Source organism: Odontomachus brunneus, unplaced genomic scaffold (genome assembly GCF_010583005.1).
Source record: "Odontomachus brunneus isolate Ranch 3 - 2012 unplaced genomic scaffold, Obru_v1 Obru_scaffold_119, whole genome shotgun sequence".
Classification (NCBI taxonomy): domain Eukaryota; kingdom Metazoa; phylum Arthropoda; class Insecta; order Hymenoptera; family Formicidae; genus Odontomachus; species Odontomachus brunneus.
Window position 1 is genome coordinate 876,588 of NW_022639569.1, and position 27,226 is coordinate 903,813.

Below are 27,226 nucleotides of genomic sequence, written 5' to 3' on the forward strand. Positions count from 1 at the left end.
TATATATATATATATATAGTATATTATATATATATATATTTACAATAGATAATTGAATTTACTATTTCTATAGTAATTTAAATAGTACAATTTCAATATAGTCCAGCTTTAAAAAAACATTGCAAAGATATAATTTTTATTACAATATTTTCTCCGTGTATTTAACCTTTTACATGGAGAGAATATATATTATAGTATTATCTTATATATATAAATTCTTCTCAATTTTTGCTGTTTCTACACGCAAAAAAAGAGAATTAGTGATAAGATAGTTGTTGTAATTAATTGTAAAATGTATAGGGACAACTAAAAATGTTAGTTAAATTTATTATATATTACAGGTGTCGAAGCTAAATTTATTAGTTATTTGAACTTTGGCGATATGGCAAAAGATATTCGCTACTAGATAGAAACTTCCCGTTATTATTTAGTTTTTCTTTTAAATTGCGCTTTATACAAAAAAAAACAAAACACTTCGTATCGCAAATCCAAACCAAGGTTTTCCATTGGCTTTTAATGTAGATTAATAATTTATCACATTAATAATTGTTCACATTAACACAAAGACAGAAACTTAACAAAAAGACTTAAAACATATAGCTTTCGTTTACTTACATAATGATGCCTATTCCACAGAAGGATGATTTCACGTCCACCGGGAGCGCGCTGATTTTCCCTTTCCAATGATCTTTGTTTGAAGTCGCTACGACGTCTACAAGTGGAGTTTTTCACGATTGATCGATCCGCGTTTTCGATCGGCCGGCAGATAAGTCACTTCACGACGCGTGAATGGAATGCGCGGCACGCGACTGCCGCTTCCGGTGAGTCACCTTACACTCACCTTACACTGAGAGTACGTGCGGCGCGCGGCGCGCTCCCTACCCCCACTCCGCCGCCCGGCCCCTTACCCCCCCTCCACGGCTCAGCAGGTATAGCTCTATTCACTTGCTCGCTGCGGTCGTTCACCCCACTTTAGTAGCATAGTACACCGACGCGAGAGCAAGTGCTACGAGCGTGATTTTCGAGTTCAAATCTGACACGACTTTGAATGGCTATAACTGACGAAGCAGTCGACGTAGCGACATAAAATATAAGGTATCTTTTTAGCACACGTCTATACTACTCTCTTATTGCGCATTCGGACGAATCAAGTGTCGCGATCAAATAAAGCAAACACGGTACACAAGCAACATTTTATTCACGACCGAATCGTTCAAGTCACTTTTCCAATCCGTCTGTTATAACATTAACGAAATTAATAGTCACTGTGAATCAAAGAAATAATTATCGTGGTTATTTGTAACTCGGTAGTGGACTGTTTCACTCAATTTCATAAGCTACTCGCACACGAGCGTTGGTACACGTATTGTATCAGACGTATACATTCTGAATACATTTCCAACGTCAATGAAAAAAATATATATAATAAATAAATTGTGAAAAGACAAAAGTTGTTATTTTATATGTTCATTAATTATACATGGTGTGCTTGAATTTAGATATTCGTTTTGCGGGCAAAACTTGTTAAATTGAATAGAGAAAAATCCTATACTATTTTGTATAAACTCTATCACGATAGTTGTAAAAATATTAATAAAATAGTATTAGTAGAATAGTATTAAAATAATAATACTACAAAGAGAATTGATCAAATAATGCGCGCGGTATCGTGGAACAAACTCTGTAAGATTAATTCCTTAGTCGAATTCTCGAGGTTAACGTGCACGAAATAACTTTCTTAGCTATTCAACAAACGAATGTGTTCTTTTAATTTTAATGAATAAATTTTATCTTGCAGCAAAAATGTACTTTACCCGTGAGAGATAAACTCTTAACAATGATAACAAGTAGCCTTTTAGCTTATCAGCCACTGAGATTACTAAGAACTGATATTACTAAAACATTCCTTTGCGTGTGTAGTGCAGGAATAAACTGTCAATAAAGTCTATTCTGCTAAAAAACGTAGCCAAATTTTTAATAGCATATTTCAGTTCTCCAAATATGAACAATACGTACAAAATGAATTAAATAAAAGGATAATAAATTATTGCAGAATGTTGATATATTCCTCGATTTTTTTTCTACACAACATCCTACAATAATTTTTATTATAAAATTTTCAATGTAGAACTTTAAATATTAGAAAGTCATATAAATCCTAAACATAGATAAAATTTATTCGGCGTGTCTTCTTTTATTCATAATTTCCGAAAAAATTATCGAAAATTAATGTTTTGTTTTTTAAATTTTTTATCGAGGAATATGATTCTATTGATATTTTCGTGATTTATACACAATAAAATTGAAAAGAGTTATAATAAAAAAAGACAACGTATGTTTTGAAGAACATTTGAAAAATTAAACTAGGTAAATTTTAATCATGTTTAGGGCTTTCTCTCCTCTCTCCTCTCTCTCTCTCTCTCTCTCTCTCTCTCTCTCTCTCTCTCTCTCTCTCTCTTTCTCTTTAGGATTAAGCTCGAAGAGTCGCAATTTTTCGAATATTCCATTCCACACACACACACAAATTTCCGATCCAACTAAACAGACAAATATAAATTACAGTGAGCGTGTAGAATTTCTCGAATCGCGATCAGGTACAAAATGCATTCTCATAGCCTCATTCGATGCTGAATCGTAAATGTCTATAAATCAACATCGGCACCGGGGTGAAGAAGAGCCAAAAGAGAATGGAAGAAAGTACGATGCTTTCCGATTCAAACGTTTAACGCGTCGTTCTCCATTACTTCGTGTACTTGCGAACGCTTGGACTTTCCCCAACGAGACACACACACACCCGCCGCGCGAGATATCGAGCGCAATATACTCTTCTTCTACTCCGCGCGGCTAGGCTAAATTTATTTTTAATTAACGTGCAAATGAAATGCGCCGGCCAGTGCTTCTTGTTTATCGGAGGCGCCACTCGCGGCAGTTGATAGCGCGGCCACCGAGATTATTTGCATCCCGTGAGCACGCGCACAAATCGATTGCCCGAGGACGGACGTCGTCGTCAATGTCGTCGTTGTCGTCGTCGTTGCTATATTTAGAAACGATAAAACCGAATTGTCTTGCCCGCAATTGTTTCGCCGCTATAAGCAAAAATAGGATCGAGTAATCGCGACGACGATCGCGATCGGCGCACTATGCTGCTGACAACGCGACTCGAGACTGCTCTGAATTCCCGTCGCGGTTTTGCTTTAATAGCACTTTAATAAACGAAATTTAATAACGCATACGTAAAAAACGATATTATTTCTGTATATACGCGATCCACTAGTTCTGCGTGATGCATGCATCACTGTCTCGGCGAGACGCGATCAATAGTCGCTATATTTGTCCGATCGGATAAAATAAATGAATCTCGCTTTTCCTCTTGTTTTATTTTTACAGATACTCGATCATCGTATTGTTACTTTCGAGCAATTTCTACGAACAATCGTACGCGTAAGTTTGTGTACCAAATTCTCTGGGTTATAACTTTTATAGCGCCGTTCCATGTCAAAAATGCACAATCGCGCAGATATCGCTAAAATAAATAACACGACAGACAAATAAACGTGATGGCGGATTGCTATCAAAAGCACCGGTAAGAGCCAAACAAATCGGGCTGCCTTTCGTTGTTCGAATCAGAATGTGAAAAACAGTATGTGACGGAAAATGTTAACTCACTAACAAAGAAATAGAATTAATAAGTCCAAACGATAAACAATTACCAAACTGAGAAAAAAGTTCGGTATTAAAAGTTCGGTGTAAAAGTTCGCTAACTACAGTTACACAGAGTAATAACTGCTATAAGTTATGGCCTAGCAGACCATTTTTATTAAATTCTATTACAATATTAGTAATAATAACCTTATGTGCGTGTTACTATTAGCATTTTACTACAAAAAATATAATTGGGTCTAAAAATAACTATAATTTTAGTTAGATTAAACATATTTTCTCTCAATGTATTGGTCTTCTGAGGGAAGAGAGAGAGAAAGAGAGAAAGGGAAAGAAAGGAAAGGATAAAGACAGAAAGAAACAGAGAGAGATTAATTATTTTTCGCGTACAACAGACACGACAACGCGTCCGACCGGCGGCATTTCCAACGAAGGGAACATCCACGTCGCTGATAAAGCGTTTTGCCCACGAAATTGATTTAGTTAGTCGAAAAACTGGCACCAAATGGCATCCTCGTAGCCGGGTAATATGGACGCCTATATTACATTAATTAACGCCACTGATACGGTGATACGTGCGAAACGCGTATCCACGACCGTAACGTTAACGCATTAAATCGACCATTTCCGGTTGATTAATCGACGATTGATGACCCTGCGCAGACTACATGCGTAATAAACTGATTTAGGTCGATGGTACTAACACGTAAAGCAAGTCGAAATGGATATGCGCGATGTCCACGATGCCGCCGTGAATTACTAGACGCAGGACTATCCGTGGAATAATTGCTTGTCGTCGCGTTATGTTTACCCAACCCGTTTGGCTACGGTTATACAGACTTGCCGAGAGTTTAAGGCCTGGTTGCACCAACATTATTTTGGCTTTAAGCGAAACTTAAATATATATATCTACCTTTATCTTTCTTTCTAAATAAATAAAGACAGACACATATTTAAGTCTCGCTTAAAATCAAAATAACGTTGGTGCAACCGGGCCTAAGGGATGCTGAAATTGAAAACTTGACTCATAGAATACTGGTATTTTTCTGCAAAGTTTACGTCGTATTGATTATACAGAATTAATGCTTTTACGCAATGAAAGAACGTATAAAAATAAATAAGAGCATTGCTCAATATACGTGACTAAAACGAAAAAAAAATTTTAAATATAAAATCTCAAACTGTCAATTGGCATGATATTTGCCTAATCCAAAAGCTCCGTCAGCTTGTACATATTAAAAGTGTGCATGCTCCAAACAAAAAAATTTTGAAGAACATTGCTGTACCTTTGAATCTGAATTCAGAAGCTTAAGAATATCGGAAAAATTGTTCAGAAAGATTTCATATGTGATTTCATATGAGACTACATATGTGTGGTTAAGTTTTCCGCTGAATATGGAAAACAAAACAACATACATTTAAGTAAGTTCTATATGTGCAAGAAATACGAAAAAAAGATAGTGTAATTGTATAAATAACTATCGTCTGTGCGTTATCAACATTTTTCGAGTTCGTCATCCACTTCAGCATCCCTTAAGCGGGTAATACTTGGCTCTGATATAATTCGATGGACGCAGATCGCGTCAGCTAGCTATATTTGCCGTGCTTGTACGGAGTTATGAATTTTTGGAGGAGGGAGGCTCAACGTCCAGGAAACGCAACTTTCGCCAGTGAGGTAGCGTAGCTGGAGCTACACGAAGGCGGTAGCTATTTAACGGGCTCCCGACGACGACGACGACAACGGGGGGTGGTGAGACCCTTTCTCCCCGTCTCGCCGTTTCTACTTCTCTCTCGCGGTGCGACGCGACGCAACGCGGCGCGGCGCAGTAGCGTTTATGCAGCAACCCCTTTGCCGTAGGTCGTAACCTTCCGGCGTGTCGAGGTAAGCAGACCGTACCAGACGGCTGCAGCTGCTCGTTTCTGGCGCTAGCGCCAAACGATTTCCGTTCTGACGATTAATCCTCGCGAAAACGTCCGCCGGTTCGCCGGGAGGGTTCCGCGAAAATCCCGTTTGCGATAACGAGACATTGTGTCGCGACGCGAGATCTCTCTCGACGAGATCCTGCCGTTACATCGAAACGATTTATTAATTGCGCGATCGCTCCAATGATACTTTACCTCGAGCGACTCGCTACTGAAACCGGAAATGCGTCGGGATAACTCCGTATGGAAAAAAAGATATGGTGCATGCAACCAGAAATACTCAGTCGTGAACAACATAGTTGTGGCACCCTGGTTATCTGTTTTGTGTTTTGCTTTCTGAATAATACATATGTTTACTGTGACAAGTAAACATATGGCAATGCCAAGCAAATTGTATATATTAAATATTTGAGTTCCAAATGCAAAAATAATTCTTTCAAAATATGGTCAATATGACTCAGTTACTTTGGTACATTATCTACATCAATGTAATTGCACGCGATCTGATTATAGCGACCAGAAATTGCTTGAGATGACATTTGCAATGGATTACACTCTGGTTGAAGCAACCAGATATCGTCACTGCTATGACGCAGCAGTAACTCAGAAATTGCTCTGTGGTTGCGGCAACCACATGATTAGTTGTTTCGTATTTTACTATCGAATCTGGTCGACACAGCCAGATTTATGTGTGTGCCATATTGTTTTTTTCCGTGCGTGTACCTTCTGCACGATGACCCGTAATGTTGAAACGCTGGCCTATCGATCGCAGGCGCGTACATGAAGCAACGTTATCCAAATGCAATGTTTAATAATACGGGTGATATATACGGCGATGTATAAAACTCGTGACGCGATTGTCATCGGTTAAATATCATTTCACGCGGATTTGATACACCCCCCCAGCAGGGACGGCGGCGGCGGCGATGTTACACAGCGACGATGGCGTAATTTAATTCGTTTAACTGGTTCTACGCGAATGTGTGCGTCATCCCATTTTTATTTCATTTCTTTTTTTTTTCACCTCGTTACGCATATACGCGAACGAGCGCGAACGCGTGCGACCGGCTGAAACGCGCGAGTTTTCCGCGAGTCGGTGCCAGGGTAGCCTATATATTTTCGAGCAATTAGTGTCACGATCTTTTTCTACCGTGCGCTTAACTTTGACACGCTCTGTCACTCCGAGCCTCGGTACCCTTCAATCCCAGTTGTCTGCTATTCGGATGCGAGTAATTACGCGTCACTCATGGCTCTTACGATCGACGAGCACGCCGGCGAAGTTTCCTCGCTCGAACGCGAACGCGGGTCCGCGCACATACGTGTGCATGCACACACATGCACACACAGACACACACATACATGCGCACGTAAGCACACATACAGAGGGAGGAACTTCTGTCGCGAGAATGAAGTGCCTGACTTTGCAGACGCGCAACGATTTCCCGTCGTGATCATTTCGAGTGTGTCGATTTCTCGCGTTACCGTCACCGATGCGAAACCTCGATGGTCCCTCCAAGGACCATGAGGTCAAGTGGCACGACCGAGTTCGTTAGGTAAAGCGGGACAACGCGGTTGGATAGTTTTTCCACGAGGACGTTATAATACATGTTGTTTGAGCGAGATTGAAATAGAGACGAAATGAGTTGATTATGACTGACGCGTCGCGCTGGATAAGGGACAATAGCGCCATCGGCTATTCGTACGAATACACAGAGTGACTCGTATAAAATAAGCGATGTCAATCATTAGTGAATTAAGAAGATATAAAAGAATAGTTCATATTGAATGTTTGGTACAGAAAGAGATATCGTGCAGGAACGATTACTTTACAACGATTACTTTACTTTAGAGACGCGCTGAAGACATTACCCGAGTTGAAATTTTAATTCTTCTTTCAATATTCCATTTCAACGCCTACTTTGATATTCTAAGGCCTATATCAACCTCTTTTCATTCTATTTAATCTACAGCTAATCTACAGCTTTACCGAAAGTTCCTCTTTAGAACCCACAAGTGGCATTTTGTGCGCTTTTTACCGTTTGAATGCCATAAGTAGGATTTCAGTCTCCGTGTGAATCGAGCCCCTACGCTGATCCTTCAGAATATAAATAAGAAAAGATGTTAGAAAATTCAGGTCAAAAGTGGGGCTAAAATTTCAAGTCGGATAGAAGATTAACTTTAATCTTCTAAATGAAATCATACAGATTTTTTAATATAACTCGATTTCTTAAGTCATCTGCTTATAAAAGTACTTAATTGAGATGAAATCATTGAAAACTGACTTTCTCCAAGATATTTTATATTTTACCCTGAACTTTTCAATATAGTATATGAAATATCTCATAATCACTTTTGGATAACTTTACGTCAACACTTTTGCACGTGAGATAATTGATGGAATCTTTTATAGTAGAAGACATTTTAAAAATTCCGTTGCATTTTGCACATGGATGCACTATTGTGCCAAGATTTGCATCGTCAGTTTTTTTCATATAATCGATTTCTCTTATTATGTCAAAAGTATTAAGGTGAGATTATCGACAAGTGGAAATTTTATCAGATATTTTATATTTTTTATGCTAAATAATATCAAGGTGAAATGTAAAATATCTTGGAAAATAATCACAAACTCCTACCTCAATACTTTTATACGCAGAATGACTTGAGGAATCGACTTATGTTAAAAAAGCTTCTATAATTCTATTGAAAAAGCTAAAGTTGGCCTTCAAATATCCTTAACGTCTCAGAATAATCATTTCCGCTACATGAAATATCCTCTTTCCTCCCAACAATAAACGATCTATTTTCCCATGTCTTCTTAATTCGCCAATAATCACGTCGCTCACTTTCTACGAATCACCCTGTATGCGCATCGAATATCGCGAATATACGAAAGACTTGCGATTGGCTTATCACACAGGCGTTTATTTGTATCTATCTTGCCGAAACGAGGCTTCATTGTACTTCCGCACGTCACTCGGTTCTACAAAGTTAATGATGGCATGCGCGCGGTTTTTCCTCGCAATCTTTCTTGAAGATAACCTCGCGGCAAAGGGTATCGTACGAATATAAAACCGAATCCACACCAAGATGTATGGCGCGCGGCAGCTTACGCGCAGTATCCGGTCGGACGTCGGCCAGTCGAGAACGTCGGGGGAGGAAGCCTGTCGAATGCAGCGACGCGTGCATATGCAGGCCGCGCGCTGCACATTTCATGTCGGCTTGCGTCCGGGGCGCGATGCAACCGCAGCAAAGCCGGAGCTCGTAGCTCGTTAGACGGGAACACGGCCGACGTATCGGTTAACAGGCCGCTGCTTACGCTGTTGAGACTTAGCGAAAGCCGCAGACCGTCGCTTATTAAACCACCCCTAATTATATTTCAATATGCGCCCGCGAGGTGGAGTGCCGAGGTAGGAGATTGGCCGAGAAGAGTGGGTGAGGAAAGCGGCGCTGGAGATATAACGGCGGGGAGGAGGGGCAATCAGGGGGTTAGCGGGGGCTGAGAGGGATTGAAACGACGCCAAGAGCTGCTGCGGGGACGAAGGCCCCGGAATATGCAACCCCTCTCAACCACGATACTCCGTCGGTCTCTCTCTCTCTTATCGCCCCCTTCGCCATCCCCCCCTGATTCCGCTCGAGCGCAAAGATGAATTTGCTCCTCCTCGTGGCAATTAATAGTTTCGTTCCCAATTAAAGGAGGATATTAAAATCGCGTTACGCCGCTCGCTCACGATCCATCGACGAGTTTTCATTAAAGGTTATCGGCAAAAGAAAAAGAGAGAAAGAAAAGGAAATATCTCGACGCGCTTCGCCATGCGCGAAATTATTTGGCGCGCCGAGTTCCGATCGGAAGCCACAGCTGTTGAATCCACGACTTCGCGTTTCCGCGTGACTTCAGGCAAAACCGCGAGAAACCGACGTCACGTTGCGCGCCGCGAAATTCCAAAGTGACTTACACACCCCGTGATTGCCTCCACCAGAATATCGCATGTCGATCGTACGTGATTGGAATGTATATTTTCGCGAAATGTAATTTCCACAGTGCCACATTATAACGGCTACGGCAGCGCCATCGCCGTCGATTACGTCATAAATCTTCCATTATCATTTGCATTATTGGCTTTGCATTAGAGCGTCAGATATGAGCACGACGCGCGACTTCCGTGTAATTTTATCTAACGAGAACGACATTTCTTTCTGTTACAGGTGAGTTACTTCTCCATACTATTGCGGTCGCCGAGAATTTATAATTCGTCGTATAACCGAATCTATAATGTCTCCCCGTTTAATGTAAGTATGAAGAAAAATCATTGATCGACGTATTATACGCTTACCGATTAGGAATTGTAAGATCAGCGCGCATCCTGAGGATATTGTCGCGCGATAGATTTCACTTTATGTCAATCCATTGATAAATCAGTCACTAACAGCGCAAATCTTTTTGGGGAACTCTTACACTGCATGAAAAAAAATGTTTGGTTGAATAAACCAATTCCTGATGAAATATAAACGATTCAGAAATTCCAATTAAAATTATCAGAATTATTTTAAAGTAAACCAGAAATCTTGATAATTTAGACTGAATTCCTATAACTTTAATTGGAATTTCTGTGAATCGTTCATATTTTATCAAAAATTTAACCAAACTCTTTTTCTCCATATATGAGAAATAATATTTAAGAAATAAAATATATTTATTCGGTGAATAATTAATAATATATTACTTATGCCAATAAATTTTTTTATTTATATTAATTATATATATCATATGCAAGATTTATACACACATTATATATATATATATATATATATATATATATATATATATATATATATATATATATATATATACTTATGTTGATAAATATATTTTTCAAATAAAAAAATATAATTTTTTTAAAGACCTAAGCTTCTCATATGAAAAAGCAATTGCTCATTCAACTTAAATAAAATAATTTAGATTTATAAGTGAATATGTTAATATTTACTGAATAAATGTTTTTTTATTTCTTAAAATTTTTTGTCATTGAAAATATGAAAAAAGACAATGAGGAATCTAAAAGATAGAAACTCATTCAATTGAATGACTTAAGTGGCGTGTGAAGCAAATCATGCTTACATAGTCTCAACAACTTCTATTTCTTATTTCTTATTCATTGCTCGGCTCGCGCATAGTCTAATTTTATACCATGAAGATCATTAATTTGCAAAAAGAGTCGCATGCCCTTTCCGCTTTCCTGTGAACTTTCTTGTTCACGTATTTAATACCGTTCGATCGGTCGCGAGGTCTTTTATTTAAAGTGTTCCGCTACTCTACCTCTTTATTTTCCCGATAATTCCTCATTAATTCCGCCGAGGTTATTCATCTCTTAGTCTTCATTTATGCGAAAAGTTTGCACTACCTCTGAATATCATTATCCGGGTAGCACCCTTTTCTCCCGACTCCTCGGGCGATTTGATTCCATTGTTGAAGAAGAAACGGCTACGAAGGAAACTTCGTAGCCTGTATCGTAGTCTAGCGAGCGCTCCTCGGACGAGAACATATACATACATATATATATATATATATATATATATATATATATATATATATATATATATCCGTTTTACGCAACGCAGCTAAGCGAGCTCTTGCAAAATTAATGAACATTTAAGTTCGTACGAATTCACGCGGAATTTTACTCTTGACGAATCGTCGTCATTCGCTATCAGGGACGCAACAAATTGGCGAACATTATACTTCATTAGGTCGCGAGACTCTTCAGCCGCCGAACACGTCCATCCTAATGTGACAATATACGTGTAAATTAATCGATCGCATATACTAATACACGGAAATTTACATAATCCGACACCCAAATAACCGGGTAACCTAATATGCTGATAAGCGTAAGCTACATCCCTAAAATTCTGCGCGCGCTGCAGCAACGACATGCTAAATACTTTAATACATATATACGCGCGTGAATATATATATATATATATATATATATATATATATATATATATATATATATTAATCGAATATTTTAATATTTCTCCTGGCAAATGCACAAATTTCGTTATCTCACGCTGCTCGTGCAACAAAAACGAGGACAAGCCATTTATAATTTTTCATTACTATATTAACTTATCCGTTGTTTAAATTTAATGTTCAAGTATAAACTCATACACAAATATAGATCTTCCATCAAGAAATAAGTATTTATTAAAATACATTTGTAGAATTTTAAGTTTATTTCTATAAAATAAACTTTTATCCTACAAATAAATTTTTAAGTATTCTCAGTGTCAACATTTGAAAATTTATTTGTGTCCGTACTTGAAAATTTATTTATGGAATTTAAAGTTTATTTCTGTGAGAAAAAATTTATTTCTGGAAAAAAAAAGTTTATTTCTGGAAAAGAAAGTTTTTGTATGAAATAAACTTTTGTCTCACGCACAAATAAATATTTTCAAGTATTTTTTCTCTGTATTTGTGTCAATATTGGAAAATTTACCTGTGGAATTTAAAGTTTATTTCTGTGAAATAAAGTTTATTTTTACGAAATAAACTTTTGTACTACATCCACACACACAAATTGATTTTCAAATATTTTTTTCTCAATGTAAATTTGTGTGAAATTGTTGACACTCGGAACCAACATTATTGTAGAATACGCGTAAAGAAACGCGCAGTTAGACTCTATTAACCGTCCGCGTCATTAATAAAATGTTAAACAATTATCTCTCTCCACTATCAAAGCAAAACCACCTCGAAAGCAAAAACGCCTACCGCCGTAGGGTAGAACAGTTATCAAATTACGCAAAATGTTATCGCACGGGATCGACGCGAACGTCACGTTGATGCTCCTTCGGTGTTCGATCCGCCCTCATCTTGACGCGAACAAAATCTACCGCCCCCATTATCCGTGAAAACCTTCCACTCACCCTCGCCGCTCGTTTCGCACCTACCCCTTTTCACCTTTACTCACCTCGGATTATCGATTGCCCCGGGCATCGTTTCGTACATGTGCAACGCACTCTGACACAAGCGCGCTCAAGGTAATAGCTGTGATTACGGAGGGATGATCCCATCAGAGCTTACGAGACTTTTAACGAAACTTTTCGACCGTACGAATTCCGGCGCGCCCCGAGGCGAGCGTACACGCCACCAGAAACGTTATTTTCACGGGCCCGTGACGTGATACGACAATAAAATTGCAATTCGGTAATGAAATCGCGGATGTAATAAACACTTTGTAGATAATGGCTCGCATACACGCATACTGACGCGAGCGATAAAAACATAAATAGCCTTTAATAAATTCGATGAATTCACTTTTCCACTTAGGACGCTTGTAATCAATTCCACTCATTGACATTGGCAACAATAGAATTACGCACCATACTCCTATATCTCTCTCCCACCGAACAAATGTAAACAATCGATATACCGTACTTTAGTGAATAAATTGATCTAAACAGTTTCTTGTTTTCATGAAAATTTAGTTTTATATTGACCGTAAATTCATGATGTGTATTGTGTTATGTGAGTACTCTCTAATAACATATTTACTTAAATCTGAATTCTTTTATTTAAACAGAATACAATTGCTTTCATGAAAAGCTAAGGTTTTAAGAAAATTTATATTTTCTTACTTGAAAATGGTAGTTTATATTAAAGTGTAAGTAAATATTTTATTAGCACCCACCAAATAAATGTTTCTTGTTTCTTGGATACAAATCCTGTGGAACTTGAAAAATCAACGTGGAATCTCGAGATATGCTATCCGAATCGACATTTTCATTCTATACTGCGAATTTTCTTCAACCTTGCGAATTCCAACAAAAGTTGAAGAATCAATAAAGAATTTTTAAATATACATCCGAGGAAATATATTCTTAACGTAACTATATATAAACTGTATATAAGTGCCTTATACAGGAAAAAAAGATTTAACTGTCGCAATTCGTCTAATCATGATTTAAAATGAAAATCATAGTTGAAAATGTATTTATTGTTGTAAAACTTTTGCTGTTGCAATTATACCAGTTTTATAGTTAAAAATCCTATTATATACACTGAGAGAAAAAATATCTAAGAAGTTCTAAAAAAGCATTTATTCGGTAGTACTAATAAAATATTTACTTGTATTTTAATATAAATTACTACTTTCAAGTAAGAAAATATACATTTTTTTAAAACCTTTACGTTTACGTAAGTAATTATTTATTCTGTTTAAATAAAAGAATTTAAATTAAAGTAAATATGTTATTAGTATCTATCGAATAAAAGGTTTTTATTTTTCAAATATTTTTTCTGTCAGTGTATAACCTCAAGAGGAGATTCTTCTAAAATCAGAAGAAAAATATTCTAACACCCAAAAAAGAAGTCTAATTGCAATATATACAACCTATTACTACTGTAACCCTATATTCTATAAGCGAAACCATGGTTAGATAGAGTTGCGACAGTCAAATCTTTTTTTCCTGTATAAGGCATCCAAAAGAAAGTATAATCTTATTTTACTGTATGAGACAATCAAAAGAAATTATAATCATATCTTTAGCAGAATCCTCGTACTCTAATACAAGTTTTTTTAATTAATTTTGTATTTTTAATAGCAACTTTTTCTCGTAATAAAAGAGCATTTTGCTTCAAGTAAACATATTCCTTGATTCAATTCTTCTTACTGAAAGAATCTTCCTCTTCTAGTCAAGTAAAATATATATTAATCAAAAATCTACTAGATATATTATTTTAACTTTTTTTCCTTTTGACTCAAGTATTATATTCACTTGAAACAAGATGCTCTTTTATTACGAAAAAACGTTGCTTTTAAAAATATAATTTTAATTAAAAAAGCTTGTATTAGACTACGAGGATTTTGCTAAAGATGAGATTAACTCTCTTTTGGATGTCTTATACAAGAAAAGATTATACTTTCTTTTGAGTGCCTTATACAGGAAAAAAAGATTTGACTGTCGCAACTTGTTCAATCATGGTTTAAAATGAAAATCATGATTGAAGATGTATTTAATGTTATAAAACTTTTGCTGCTGTTGCTATTATACCAGTTTCATAGTTAAATATATGCCTACTGGTAGCATCTTTTAAATATCCACATAATACGAAGTTTAACTACCACACACAGGTTCTTGCTGCCACAGTTAACTTTTTTCCATGTATACATTATATATTTATTTGTGTGGCTTACTTTCATGACATGAATGTTTACTTGCAGTCCTTTTCCTTACTCCTCTCTTTTTCAGATATTATTTTTGGTAGTGTATAGCCTCAAGAGGAGATTCTTCTAAAATCAAAAGAAAAATATTCTTACACCCAAAAAAGAAGTCCAGTTGCAAGATATGCAACCTATTACTATTGTAATCCTATATTCTAAGCAAAAACTCATACTGAAAGAGTATTCAAGTTGCAGCTTAATGAAAGACTCATTTCAAAATTATCTAATATTCAACTACCTCAGTGTTGTACTTGCACTCAATATTTATTTCTAATTTTGATATATGCAATGTATGAATTATAACTTACTCAATTAAAGAGAACATATGTTAGATAATTAAATATTAAATAATCAATATGAGTAAATAATAGATACAAATATAGTCTATTATTATTTTTTCTGTTGCTGTTGATAACGCTGGTAGGATTCTGAGATTAAATATAAAAATATGGAAAAATAAATTATAATGGCAACAATAGCAGTCCGATAATGCTATGTAAAATGGAGATTTAAATGAGTTTGCTGCGACAACAGAATTAAAGAAAAATAAAATAAGGCATTGGCAAGTTCAATATAAAAGTTTTGCAACCCAAGGAGTTCCTTTGGTGTACAAATACACCATTTATATTTAGATTTTAAGGTAATCGCACATAGTTGTAAATTATTTATGATCTTTGATCGAGAGCGTAATTAATTGTAGATTTGTATTAATGACGCATTATTCGGTCGTTTGAATCAATGTTTCTTGTTACATGAAATAAATAGATGTACATATTAATGAGTAATCAGAAAATTATAAAGCTATAATTGTTTGTCAAATTATGACGCTGACCTAAATTTCGCGACTGGAGTATTCCTCGATAAATTCGTCAGAAACGTCCGTTAAAAATCGGAAACATCCTGTATGATTTGACATACCTGGAAATACACGATGCATTGTTGTCCATGTCTCCCTGCGTTTTGCGTCCTCCGTGCAGGTTTCCCGATCCAGCATCATGGCTCCAGCTCGCCTCCGTCGCAACACTCCAGATAATCAGTCGTGACAATGACGCGACACTGACAGCCGCATAGATACAACTCGATCGGGGTTTAGATTCAGTTAGGTTAACGCGCGTTAAGTAACGCGACACCGACGAGAGCCCGATCGAGAATGTCAGCAACCGGCATATTCTAGAACTGGAATATTCTAATCACACACGCGCGACGGGAATTACAAACCACGCAACGACGCACGCACTTTACGTCGCGCAGTGTTTTGTTACTCGGAATATTAAACGAAATGATTCACTCACGAAACAGACGCGGTGTACGGGCAGTGTCCTGATAGCTCGCAATCGTCTTCAAGGTCCGGGATGTTTTGAAAGTGTCGTAATCATTGTTGTCCCTTAGCCATTGAGAGAACCGTTTGTTTTCGAACGACGCTGTTGACGATTGACGCGTGCGATGTTGTCGATTTTTTTGGGCTCGCCCGAGCGCCGCGCCGCGCCGCGCCGTGGATATTTTCACGAATAAATGTCTCTAGTAGGTAAACGACGACCGTGAGATACGTATGGCAAGTGCGCGTTAGTTGTAATCCTTGCCGCGTAATAAGATTTCCCAGAATTCGAGACACTTCATAAATGTGTGAAGCAGGGGGCGGGGGAGGGGGATAAAAAGATCCGAAAATTATTTGACAATCATTAAAAATTATGACAAATCCCAAATAGCACTCGAAAAAATTCAATACAAAGGGTGAAAAATCGGGACTATCTCGAAAAAATTGGGATCTGGTCATCTTAGCTGTATGTGTCGAGAAGGAGATTACTCCGTAATAATGTACTTACGATATGTCCTGACGACCGCACATCGTTGTTTTCGATCTCTAATACTAATTTCTACGGGAGACTCACAGGACACAAGCGAAAGCGTATGCAATACGGAGCGTTGTATCCATGGCAGTTGCTCAGCATGAAAAGATCGCAGATGCATACGCTGTCAATCACCTACACCAAAAGTTCATTAACGCGCCAAAAGTGCCAAAAGTGCATGAATGTGAACGCGCCAGTGATGTGAACGAGGTCGCGCGTCTACAACAACGCGATCTGTATGGTGACGCCTTAACCATTTGCTCGAGTTACTAACCACTCTAGATCAATCGCGTTCATTTCGCACTACGAGGTTGTCATCGTGGTTATTCAATCTGGGCGTTGGTAATGAATCGCACGAAATGCTCGATCTTTTCGCGCCAAGCAGCAGCCATGGGCACACATCGATCCACATCGCTCCGCGTTTCTCGCGTCTTTTATCCGTCGAAAGTGAGTCTCGCGCGTCAATAAGTCTCGGGAGTGTCGAGAATAGCGATGTGCGATCGCCAGGGCGTATCGTGAAGACGTCATTTGTAAGTAATCTTCTCGTTTCTCCTCGCGGTATATGCGGCCGGTGCTTGTCGCGACGTGTTGTGTCGACGTCCCTTACATTTGCTAATAACATCGACTCGTTCAAGTAGCAATAGAATCGGGCGATCGTCGGATTTATTAAACGGGAATTAGAAATACGATGCCAATTAGAGAGAAAGAGAGAGAGATGCAGAATATTCGGACGATTGCGTCAGCTTATTAGGAAAAGAGATACGGAGAGAAAAGTATCTCATAGAACGCGTTTTTTTCGGCTGCGGCGCCGTTCATATACTGGCGTATATTTTCAGCGCGATTCAACAATCGCGCGACCATCTTGATTCTCGATCTTTCTGCATCGAATAACCGCCGTGGACACATCGATCGACATCGTTCCGCATTTTACGCGTCTTTAAACCATCGAAAGTAAGTCTCGCGCGGAAATAAGTATCGGGAGTGTCGATAATAGCGATGTGCGATCGCCGGGGCGTATTGTGAAGACATCATTTGTAAGTAATCTTCTCGTTTCTCCTCGCGATATATGTAAGATGACCAGATTTCCCAGCCCTAAATTCGGGACATTTTATAAATGTGCGAAGCAGGGGGAGGGAGGTAAAAATCGCGTTCCTTGATATTCGTGCTTTATGACTGTTGATTATTCAACTGTTGTAGGAAACAGCAACAAATTTGAAATATTATTTAGACATTTTAGCATTTGCATTATAAAACATACATAAAAAAAGAAGAACATGTGTGATATTATATTTCTTCGAATAATCAACAGTCACTTTGGCCGTCCTCCAGCAAGTTTAAATAAAGCTATTTCAATCGCACGAATTAGTTATTAGAATAACAGAGGTACAAACTTTTTAGCTGCACTTTGTACATTCTCTGCAATCATTGTCTTTTTCTCTCTTTCATCAATTTCGTACATATATTTTTATTTAAACAGTAAGTAAAGAGTATATGTGTACTCGATTTTGTGCGCGAAATATGCGTCTATACTTCAAGTGTATCAAACGCAACAAGGTGCAGCTGAAAGGTGCAAATCTCGCGAGGGCAATAACCATCGGCCATTTTGTCAGTACAATCCGCGACGGATCCCGCGCAAAGTGATCAGGCTCTCGTCGGTGTTAATTAACACGCGTTTCTCCGTTCGAATCGTATCTACGCGAGTGTCAGTACAAGTGAATTACTCGAAGCGACAGGATGGAGCAAGATGTTGGATCAGGAAGTCAGGACGGAGGAAGCAGGACGTAAAGACGCGGTGAGCGGTGCATCATGTATTTCGAGGTATGTGAAATCATTAATTACACAGATTAGTTTTCCGATTTTGAAAGATATCTGACGAATATAATAAGGAGGCGCCTTCAGGTCAGAATTTAGGCTGGTATTCATAATTTGTCATTATTTGACTGATAATTATAATCTTGTAAATTTCTCTGATTATTCGTCAACGTATACATGTACTATACATCTTGTACAACAAAGACTATTGATTCAAACGACAAAGAAATAACAGTACATGCACATAAACCGATAATTAATTATGCACTCGACCAGGAATCGTAAATAATTCAAATTTACAGATAACAGTCTTAGAATCTAATATAAATATCGCAATCGTGAAAATAATTGAAACTTGGCAAATCTCCTCCAACACGTTGTAAACATCGTTTATGTCAAGGCGAGTTAATATTTATAACCGGAATATGTCGTAACGAATATTCATCTTATTTCGATCGCGTGCACTAAGAGAAAAAATAAAAAAAGAAATAGTAAATATTTATTCAATGGGTACACTATCAACATTTTCACTTATACTAAAATAAAATATTTTTTGCAAACAAGGAAATATATATTTTCTTAAAATCTTAAAAGTTCATAAAAGCTTAACTTCTCATAACGCGAAACAACAGATTATTTTATTTAAATAAGAGAATTTGGATTTGAGCAAGTATGTTTTTTTGTACCCACAAAATGTTTACTATTTTTTAGATATTTTTTCTCTCAATATATGAGTCTATATATGAGTCATGTATACAGTTGTTATAAGTTTACTTTGTTTACTGCAGCGTATATCGGCGCGAGCCGAGCACACTCAACGATAAACTAAAACATCCGTAAAATTCACGCTCGCGGCCAGTTTAAGCGGGACAAAGGGTTAAGGAGCGTTTGACTGAAAGCGTCGAACAGGTGTGAAATCTGGCACGAGTACGAGCAATTGCGCGACTGACGCGGAGGCGTTGTAAAGCGCATACCGCGATCCATCACTCATTAAGCGCAGCTGCGCTCGCCGATTTCCATTGTCGCCACACCTGCTCCTGCATGTTTCGCGAATATGTCGACGCGTGTTTTCCACCGTGTTGTTGGGAATGCCGCGGAAAAGTGCGGCGAATTCTAGACGGGCACTCGGGAAATCGATTCGTTTTCTGCCGCGGCGCAAAGAAAGTCGGAAAAATGAAACGAGGGCGCGGTTGTTGATCGAGCAAACGATATATGTGTAATTGCACGTAAATACTATATGCGTTTGCCGCGAGGTGCGCGATAATAATTCACGATAATACAAAATTAAATTGGTATTACGATGTAATTGTCGTGCAATATTGATGACGGTAAAATCCTGGAAATTTTATACAATTTTCGAGCAGTTATCAGACAGTTATGTTAACTTTTATCTAGTAACTGAAAAATAAAACTATTCAAGATCTCAATCAAGATATAACATTTCTCCTGCAGTTACTGTGCATGAAAGATGTATAAATTCTGAACAGTAAATGAGCGAAATACCATTCAATTGATTAATAATTTATTTATTAATAATTTATTTATTAATTAATAATTTATTAATAATCAAATCTGTAGTTCATGAAATAGGCAGAATAATGCTAATATTTCATTCTTTATGCATGGTTTCTAATTAAAAAATTTTAATGTTATTTAGAGTCATAGAGAAAAAATCTTTGGTACCTTTGACGTATATTTTCATGTTCCTCTTCTTTAACATGACATCTTTCACAATCTTCAAACATATCCTTTTATCCATTCTTGTACAATAGTTGTACTATTTCAGCAGAATAGTTCTGATTCTAACTATTTCGTGTTTTCCTTTATATCATTACCATCAGAATAACCTAATATGTTTTCATCACACAATGAGAGATTTTATATTATTAACACATGCCCCGTTTCTCTTTTATCCACTCTCATTTCTAACTTTGATTGTTATTTTCTCTTACAGGGCTTAATATGTCTTATTTCCCTTTTCTTACTCCATATCTTTTTCGCTCACTCGTTGTTCTCACAAGCTTTTTTATGAATATAAATTAATATTTGAAATTTATTCACGATAAACATTATAATATATGCACACTTAGAAAAAAAGACATAATGATGGCAACTGTATACGTGACAACTATATGAATTTTGTATGTAAAATTAATATGTACAATTTAATAAACTATTTTGACAGTTATTGCAACTAAAGCTGAGTTACAAAAAAATTATACAGTAATTATTCAGCTCTAGGTGAAATAACTACAAAATAGTTCATTAAAATGTACACATTGATTTTATGTACAAAATTCAAATAACTGTCACCACCAAGTCTTTTTCTCTGAGTACACATTGTAAGATTGAACTAATATTGTTGATACTCTATATCTTGAAAAAAATTAGTCCACATATTATACAGTCTAAACCACTTCAATCATCACAAGGCTCTATTAAATTCTTGTCCAATTCCCACGCAGTATTTCTGCAACTGTACGAGATTACATTAAGACCAGACAATAACTGAACGAATGTCTACGCAAACTGCATACATTTCTGTCGGGAAAATTTTATCTTTCATACCACGCTCTAGTACAGAATGTGATCGATCTGAAATCATTCGAGTTCGTTTGTAGCGGCGATACGCGAGCGAGCGATTTTGCATCGCACGTGTCACGACAAACGGGCATGTCGAGGATCCTTAAACGTGTTACACACTTACCCCCGGATCGATACGATTACGTACCGCGGCGATAAAACAGCTGCTTCACTCGACAGTTTGTTACAGTCATTATATTCCGATCAGAGAATGCGAAATCGACATTGCCGCAGGCACGCGAGGAAGTCAATGCGCGATCGGCCAGGTAGATAAAAAGATAGCGAAATAATACAGACGGGAATAGGCTGATTGGATTGATTGATAGCATTTATTATAGCGTGACTAATGGTTATATTTCCCCAAGGACGTTCAGCCGGGAGAAGAGAACGCGACGAGCATCGATAAAACACACCGCGCGCGCGCACCGCAATCTATCCACGTTAAATAGAATCGCGTAACGACCGCCCGGTACATTAGACGCGCCTCTAAATATCCGACGTAAATTGATACTCATTGAAATATCGATTCGACGCGGCAGTAATTAACGGTAATGCCGCTTAGATCAGATTTTCGCGAGAATTCTCTTGATAAATCGATCCTCGCGCGCGACACCTCATCCCCGAGACAATGCGGCATTCAACTTTGACTTAAGTATTGATCACGCGAAGGAGCGATGATAAATCGCTCGGCGACTAAAAAATTAATCTCAGGGTGGAAAACAGTGTATAACATTCCGCGCCATTGTCTTCTCATCCCTGCCGCCACTTTCTTCCTCCGTACCGAACGACAATTCATCGAGGCATTTGCACCTTCGGCACGAAGGATGGTGGCGACCGAGGTGATTAATGAGCGGCCAGAGTTTTGATTATGGCGGCTCGGAGGGTGGCCCATCATGCAATTAGAAGATGAATCATTCCTAAGCTCAAATCATAGTAATCCTGCGAGACAGGCGGCGGCCGGAGAATGGAAGGCTTTCGCGGGCGGGAAGGTGCGATGAGAGGACGATTATTTATAACTACGCTGATAATACGAATTCGATGTCGAGCATTAACGTATCTCGTTAAATCGCGGCGACGTGTGCTATTAATTTCACCGTGATGATAATGATGATAATAACAATACACCGACATAACGCCTGCGATTGTAACAAAGTCGATACCTCCATTCTGTTTTAATCAGTAACGACCCTTGGGCATTCTCTTCCATTGAAACTCTGTTCCGCATATAATCTGGTATAAATTCTACAGCATTGGTCCATATTGATAGTCATTACTTGAAACTTGTCTCTAGTTAAAAACTCTAGTTAAAAACTCAGATCGGAATTTAGAATTAGATCTGAGTATTCTAGTTGAATCATATAAGTACCACTATATATGTAATCGTGATTCAACTGAACAATTCACATTCAACTCTAAATTCAATTCTGAGTATCTTATTTGAGGCAAGTGTTTGTTTGTTTGTTTGTGTGTTTGTTTCAAGTAATGATCATTAATAGAAGTTTTTATAAGAACATTGAAAGAAAACGTCCAGAAGTTGGTATTCTTGCGCTGATATTATTAAATATGTATATTATAAAAGGCAACAAATAAACAAATAATAAATAATAATTATTAAATAGTTAATAAATAATTAATAAATCTCCATACATCTTAATATTTGGTAAAATCCGAACAAGAATGCCGGCTGAATGTCTCCTCCAACTTTGAAAAATTTACTTTCTTACACAAAGAAAATATTGTACTAAAAATTACAAAAAAATTTTTATAATCTTAAATCACATCGAATTATGACCGAAATTACTATACAGGATGAGTAAGGATCTAAAATATCTTTATTGTTTTTTATACTAGAGAAATATGTGTAAAGAATAAATTATGTGGCTAGAAGGGATGAATATTGTGCTCAGCCAATCTCTTCAATCACGAAATTTTCTCTTTTTACGAAAATTTCCCTCTAATATAAAAAACAATATAGATAGAGATATTTTAGAATCTAACGTTAGATGTGACTGACTCTGTGTGTATATTTGTTTAAAATTGTTTAAAATTGTCTTACACTTTCGACTTTTAACTACAAAATTCTATTGTAGTCGTTTGAATGTTTTTTATATCGTATACCAAACAGATCTTCAAATTTGCTATATTTCCATAGTAAGTTACATTACAATCTTAGTATAATTCAGCTTTTTATGAGAAATATTGTAAAGAGAAATATAATTTTAACGTAATTCTTATTACAATGGTCCCACCCGTGCACGATTTCGTATGACGCGTTAATTATTACCATTCAGAGGGAATCAGAGATTCTTCGCGTGCGCAACTAAACGACGGTTGTCCTTATCGAAACGTCATGACGGTGCCTTTCAAAATCTCGTTAAGTATCCACGAATTTCAGCGGAACGCGTACTGCATTCGTGCCTGCACTCACTTGCTCGCTTGCGGAGCCTCCATCGTAGTAATCGTCTCTCGCGGGCGCGTTAATTGCGACACGTGAGGCTATATCAAGCAGGCGTATTGTCGTTGGCTAATTAAGAGATGACTTCAACGCGAGGTCGTTCGCGACGTCTGCCAGCGGGATTAATTAAGCCGAATTGCCGCGCGGAGATAAGCCCCCGAGATCTCATAACTGGATTCAATCCGCTCCTTCATATTTCTTTCTCGGTATCGTTTGTCTAATCTGAAGGGAATATTAAAAGACGTCCATTCCGCTAAGTATGATGACTCCGTAGATTTAAGCACTCGGTGCCGCGCGAGTTGATTATCGCAAGAGAAAGAGATTAACGCGCGCGTGCAGTAATTCCAAACGGAGATCAGATTGCCTGAACAGAAACGTAGACAGCGTAACATCATCGAAAGAGTATGTTCAATGGTCGTATAAAGTTTCAAATAATTGCATTCTTGATTGCAGAACCCGTGAAAATCGCCATGACTCAAAACTCGTCGTATTTGTCTCAACCTTTCGTGTACAATCATTTTATGCACATATTTTTTGAGACAGACAATACATTGAGGGAAAGAAACTAGAAAAAATAAGAAAATACATATTCGGTAAACATTATAATAATATATTTACTTAAAACTAACTTCTTCTCTCTCTATTTAAATAAAATAAACAATTACTCTCATAAGTAATTAAAATTTTAAGAAAATATATTTTTTTTCTTCTCTCAAAAATATATTATATTAATATAAACAAATACGATATTAGTATAAACAAATATTTATTCAATAGAATTCAACGAATAAATACTTTTCTTATTTCTTAGATATTTTTTCTCTCATTGTATACAATCTGGATCTGTCAAACTCGGGCAACTTTAAACTGACATAACTTTGTTGAAAGTCAATATTTATGGACACATTTTTTTCCAGAGAGATACAAGAAAGCCTTAGCTATAAGATAATAGCGCGATAAAATCAAAATTGGCAAACAGATTTGCACTATCTTGGAATAAATGGAGAAAGATTCCTCAAAAAATAAAAAAATGACTTTTTCTTTATAAAATCGAGAAATTTTTTCTAATTAAGATATTTAAGTAAGACGAACCAAAAGGTTTTACTAAAAACATCTGAAATTTCTTGAGGAAATATTGACATTATAAAATATTTGGATATTTATTAACTCTTTGACGCTATTTACAAAACTTCAATTTCCATCAAGTCTGTGTTCTCACATTTTTGTGGATAACTGCACTAAAGGAATTAATATCTATACGCGTTCGATACATGATAAGAAAGCTGACGTTGTGTAAAATCTTGAATCTGAGAAATTCAAAAGAGATTTCTAGTATTTGCTGTTCGGCTCGAAGTGACTCTACTTATTTCAAAGCGACTAACGGTCAAAGTACGTATCTACAGAGTCTAGGGACCCTTTAGAGATTCTAAAGTATTTTTTCAAATAGGCTATCCAGGCCCTTTACGAGAAGTTGATAAACGTTGATAAACTCGAACATTCGTTCGAGTCTCATAGTTCCAATATTGTACGTGGAAAGTTATCTTCTTCGCGATAAACCTGACATGAGATTCACAATCATCACGTCAAACGCTTCCGAGAGCTACACGTTACTATTACCACGACTTCGTCGTTGCCATAAACAAACATTAGTTTGTCGTCCAAACTCTCCAACACGAAAGCAAACGATGATGCAGCATGACCCGCGACTCGGTGTTTTCAACAACCCGACGGCTAGCAACGTTTTAGCTCGAGAATCAAAACGCAAGCGCATCTACGTCCCCGACAATTACGTCGATCTCGTAAATTCATCCTCGCCGTCAATTTGTCCGTGTCAGCCATATTCCGCTAGAGTGGCCAGTATCCCTTTTCTCTCCCTCCCCTTCCCCCCCTCTCTCTCTCACTCTCTCTCTTTTCCTCTCCATGCGAAGAATCAGCAGACCGTTCAATCGCGACCAGCTGGACCGGCACAAGCCAGGCACTGTGCTTGGTGCCGACGTGATTCTCGTGAGAGAGTCGAGCAAAACGTGGCAGCAGAAAGAAGGAAAGAGCCAAGACACGAGCACACGCGAGGAACAGTGCCATTGGCCCGTAGGCATCTCCCTTCGCGCACAATGGTGCCGATTGTTTATCTCAAGATCGCCGCATTCATGAAAGCTCGTCATCGTCGTCGTCGTCGTCGTCGTCGTGGTGTTTCAGCCACGACTTGCACGTATAAGCACGTCGTCGCGCCTCGACATCAACCGCCGTCATTGTCCTGGCGTCGTCATCGTTTGCCTCGAGAGACGGACGAAGGTTCGCGGAAGAGGTGAGGTCGAAGATCGAGCACCGTCTCTGACACACTGTATAGACCCAATGAGCTAAAGAGGTCCCGTAGTGAGAACGTCGGAATTGGAAGAAGATTACAAGAGGCGATGCACGCTTTCGTGGAACATTTAATCATCCGTTGCGACGACTTTCTGTCTTTACAAGTTTCATTAACCCCCTCCGCGTACAATCATATTTTTTGGAACATTTGAGTAAAATCTGAGTTTATCAGGTTTGGGGCAACTTCGAATTACCGTAACATTGTGGAAAATCAATATTTTTAGACACATTTTTTTCCAAAGATATAGAAAAGTTTCAGCTATAAAGTGACGGCGCAGTAAAAGAAAAATCTGCAGATAGATTTGTGCTAATTTCGAAATTTTGTCGGACCCTTTGTGAAAGTCGGTGAGAACGATTGAATTTTCTTTCCTCACAAACCCAATATTGTACGCGAAAGATTAATCCTTGAAAGTGACGACATCCGACAATATTAGAATGACTTCCGTGACTCTGACATCTCGGTAATATGTCGAATAGGAGTCGGAGAATCATTTTGCGTCCGAAACGTCGATTACCTGACGGTACTGTGGTACTGAGAGGTACGCGTACACACAGGGAGATACGATAGACGTACGTCCATATTACTGAGGAGCACGCAAAGCTATCTTACTCTCCTCTCTCTCTCTCTCTCTCTCTCTCGCTCTCTCAATGCCACGTGTTACTAATCTTCAACCGCATTGGCCCTGAGGGCAACCTCATCCTCGAATATACCTATCTACTGGAAGTCATCTCGGCGTATATCCCGCTGCAGCGCACGCACGATCGAATATACACATCTTCACCGCGGTCACCGTGTTCGTTCACGGTCCCTCAGACGACAGACATCTTCGCTCCCGATTCCCAACTCGTTTGCAGCTTTTTGTCAGTCCGCGTACTGGAAGCTCGCTCTCGCTCTCGTTGGCTGGCTGGCTGGCCGCTTCGCCCGCTCGCCACCATGAGGCAACGCTGGTGCCCGGAACCCGTCCGTCCGTAGGGATTTTGCGCCGCGCCCGGTCTCGTCGCATAAAGGGTTGCCCGCGGATGATGTAGTGCCGTGTTTATTGCGTCCTATTTGCTCCTCCGCCATCAGCGTTGCCGCAATAGCGCGGAGCTCTCTCTTCGGTTGTGTGCTCCAGCGCGCTCGCGCTCGCAATGGCCGAGGACGCGTGTGTGTTACGCGTCTGTGTGCTGAGCTGGCTCAACTCTCGCTTCGCAGGAACTAATTACAACGAACCCCGGCTTGTTGGCCGAGAGAGTGCAATGTTTTCGTTCTTGTGCCCAGTGGTGTACCGTCCGTTTTACCACGACCACCCCCTGCCCCCTATTTCTCTCTCTCTCTCTCTCTCTCTCTCTCTCTCTCTCTCTCTCTCTCTCTC

General features: G+C 38.2%; 1 protein-coding gene and 1 long non-coding RNA gene across 5 annotated transcripts in view; one reads left to right on the plus strand and one right to left on the minus strand.

Moving 5' to 3' along the window:
• LOC116849590 (teneurin-m) overlaps positions 1-27,226 on the plus strand; it is a 967,489-nt gene that overhangs the window by 773,537 nt on the left and 166,726 nt on the right. The gene's annotated exons all lie outside the window — the stretch shown is intronic.
• Positions 14,064-16,303, minus strand: LOC116849594. The gene is made up of 3 exons (XR_004379166.1): positions 16,103-16,303; positions 15,729-15,986; positions 14,064-14,879 (listed from the first exon to the last, which is right to left on the minus strand). It is a non-coding gene; the product is annotated as an uncharacterized LOC116849594 (long non-coding RNA).